Consider the following 3,927-nt stretch of genomic DNA (forward strand, 5'->3'; position numbering starts at 1 on the left):
CTTTGGACTGGAGAGGGAGGGGGAGAGGAGTGGGGGGAGGGGGAGAAGGGTGGGAGGAGGGGGAGGGAAATGGGAGGCTGGAAACTTTTTTTTCCTTTTCTCAATAAAAAAATACAAATGAAAAAAGTAGATAATGAGACTACCCTTAATTTCTTGTTGATAAGACACAAATGTCAATATTAGTTAAGACACCACCCTTTTCTTTTAACAGTAAATTCATCCAAAATAGGATGAATTTACAGTTTTCCTTGCCTAGTTGGAGAAATGGTGAGGATAGTATAATATATTCTTTCCAATGAAAATTTCAAGTATGAATTAGAGTTGTTACTAATGAGCTGAGATACTTTATACTTCTTTATCTTTTTCATTAAGTCCTATCCAAAATCAAACCAAAAATTTCCTCAGTCTATCCCAGCTTCAAAAAATAAAATTCTGGAAAGAGTGCTCATCAACATAATTTTTCAGGCCCTTTAGAGTGAGGGGAAGAAGAAATGAGAAGAAGCCCTATTTGTTTTCAATTTGACTTAGTTCAGAGTGTCTTTACACTGTGCATGATGTCTATAGATTGGGACAATATAGTTAATCATTCTCAATAAATTTAGTTCACAAATTTTAACTTTATAATAACAGTGCATATATCATGAAGAGGGAAAATCTTCAAGTCATTACAAACAACCATCTGGAACCAATGCATTTAGTGAGACATAGACATTAAACATTGCATTTTAGAAATGATTTCAATCTTTCTCAGCATCATCTAATTAAGTAAGATTACCAATAGTATTTCCATGCTAGTGTGTCTAAATTAATTTCATAGTAAAATATAAAACTTCAAGTCAAGCATATAACTGTAAAGTCTACTTCAGTGAGAATAAATTGGCTAAATTAAGTTAATCTTAAATTTTGGGAAAAAGATTTAGGTTTCACTTACCAGGTTGTAGCTGGCTGTGGATTCCTCTGTTGATTGATTGCAGTAATTTTTTTCTTCCCCTCTAAGCACAGCCAGTACAGTGTTCAGTAGACTCTCTAAGCTAACATTGAAATTGTCATTTTTCTATATAATTATATAATTTAGACATTTTTATTTATGTACCTTTTGATCTTATTGCCAGCATTTACATAAAAAATAAACTATTTCAGTTAGGAACTTTGATATTACTAGTGATTACTTGCTTTTGTCTTGATTTTGTGTTGTTGGTGGTGTGAATATACACAAACTTACACACACACACACACACACACACACGTACGTACCCACACATACCAACATTAGTAGATTATATTCTTTCCAGATAACAATGCTGTGCATAAAGCCTAGTTACTCAAATCAGAAAACCTTAGTATATTCAACTTTGACACGTATAAGAGAATAAAACCAAATGGTTTAGACTCTTTTCCTTATACTTTTGAGTATGTTTTCTGCTTCCTAAGAGTCTATGAACAACATGGAGAGAGAATTCCTCTCATTCCTCTACCCCAGTTCCTCTTTACCTCCATCTCCCTAGAAAACTGTCCATACCGAGAATAGTTCCTCTTAAACAGATCTTCGTCTTATTGATTCACACGGTGCTCCAGTTATCAACACAATGACCTTTTGTTTTAATTCTTGATGCTAAAGAAATACTTAAATAGATTTGCAGTCTAAAAGGTCTGGTGATGTTTTGGTTTATCAAGTACCCAGAGGACTGGTAATTGTTTCTTATGAAATCTTCACCAAGGCCTTTTGATTAACCCCAGACATCATTACCAGTGGCTAGTTTCAGAAATTCATTTGGGTCATGAGTTGAATGCAGGTTCTTGTATTCTGGCAAGGGTTCTATCAATGAACTTCATATAGCCCCTCCTTATTTATGTCCTGTTTCATTTAGAGTAATGACTTGAATTCATTTATGTTGGAGTATAGGCTTAAATTTGATTCCTTTTTGAGACTAAGGCAGGTCTTCATGATATACAGACTATCTTGCCTTCAAACTATGCTAAGGCAATGATGGCACAGAGCTTGTGGGAGTAACTGACCAATATTTGATTTTGCTTAAGGACCACTCCATAAAATGAAACCCATACCTGACATTACTTGAGTGACCAATCAGAGACTAGATAGCCATAAGAACTAAGGTAAAACCAAATATTACTGACCTAATAAAACAATAAATGATTTCTAATGGTATTCTGCTATCCTCATAGATCAGTATCTTGCTGAACCATCATCAGAGAAGCTTCGTCCTGCAGCAGATTGGAATAAATACATAAGCTCACAGCCAGACATTTTTCACAAATAGAATGAGTGACCTTGGAACACACAACCCTAAATGAGTTGTCCCCATGAAATTCTTCCCTCAGAGCTCAAGCAACCCTACAGAAGAGGAAGCAGAAAGACAGTAAGAATCAGAGGGCATGAAGGACCCCAAGAGAACAAGGCCCTCTAAATCAACTGAGCAAAGCTCTTATGAACTCACAAAGATGGAAGCAGCAAGCCCAGGGCCTCCATGGGTCTGCACAAGATCCTCTGCATATATTTTAGTTTAGTATTTTTATGGGATGCCTGAATGTGTGAATGAATGGGTTTCCGATTATTTTGGCTTCACTTGGAGCTCTTTTTTCCTGCTTGTTTTTCCTGTCCAACTTTGATTTTATGGTTTTTGTTTTAACTTATTATATTTTATTTTGTTATGTTAAAAATGCATCCCATAGCCTTGCCAAACTAACAACTTAAATTCACCATTCATATTATTGAAAAATATTTCTATAAAAGTACTAAATAAAAAAAAACTAGAAAAGGAAAACAGCATCTTCTGGAAACAGAATGGAAGTTGCAAATATGAACTCATAGCAATTTTTAAAGCACGCAAAAGACCTGCGCAACCCATCAAGAAGAGTGTAACCCATCACGAAGTATAAAGTTATGCATGAAATATCATCTCTATATGAGGAACTGTTGTCAATTTTTAGTTGCTGGGGTAAGGAGCATAAGTCTTCTTCAGCATGTAGCCCCTGGTAAGTAACTCATGCTCCAGTGAAAGGCCACACATTCAAAGATAGTGAGGCAGAACAATTGGAATTGGAAGAAAAAGAATGCAAAGCTGGGTGGGTAAGTAAATAGGGGGCAGACGTGGGAGGAGTTGTGGAGTGAATATGAGCAATACACGTGACATAAAGTTCCCAAATGTTGGAAGACTAGCTCCCAATTCTCAGTGGGCCCAATGACCTGGGATGGATGTGTGAAATCAGTGCAATGATGAAACTCTGATCAGCTGATATAAATAAGTGGCCCCATATAGCCTGAGCCATTTTTATTTATATAATGCCAATGGTTTGAATGAATAGTTTTATAATCAAGTTTATTTCTTTAAGTTTCTAATAATGGCTACAATAACTGTCAGTTTGTTCCCTTACCTCATTCTCCTTCCATCCCTTAACTTTCTCACTGGTAACCATTACCTACTTGGCTCATAGCTCTAATGACAAAATCATAATAGGTATTGCAGGCAACAAAGAAAGTTTTCTAACTAGGCACACCTACAGGTAGAACAGTGTACCCAGTTGGCAGCATTTTCAGTTACAGCATCATGCAAAATGAAAGACAGTTTTGCCATTAGGTGGTTAATGTTTACCTTTGGACAAATATAAATTCTCATAATCAGCTTATCAGTCAAGGTTGGATCAATTCATTTTTCATTATCTACTACTCCAACTCCGATAGTGAGTATACAAGGATTTTTTTTCTGTCATCCTGTAAACTATGTAACTAAAATGTTTACTCTTAATAGTTGGCATTGCTTACCTCTTGTTCTCATGTCCTTCTCCTCTCAATTTCCTACAGTTTTTTTTTTTTTTGGTTTTTTGAGACAGGATTTCTCTGTGGCTTTGGAGCCTGTCCTGGAACTAGCTCTGTAGACCAGGCTGGTCTCGAACTCACAGAGATCCACC

The sequence above is a fragment of the Microtus ochrogaster genome, unplaced genomic scaffold (assembly GCF_000317375.1).
Source record: "Microtus ochrogaster isolate Prairie Vole_2 unplaced genomic scaffold, MicOch1.0 UNK207, whole genome shotgun sequence".
In the NCBI taxonomy this organism is placed as follows: Eukaryota; Metazoa; Chordata; class Mammalia; order Rodentia; family Cricetidae; genus Microtus; species Microtus ochrogaster.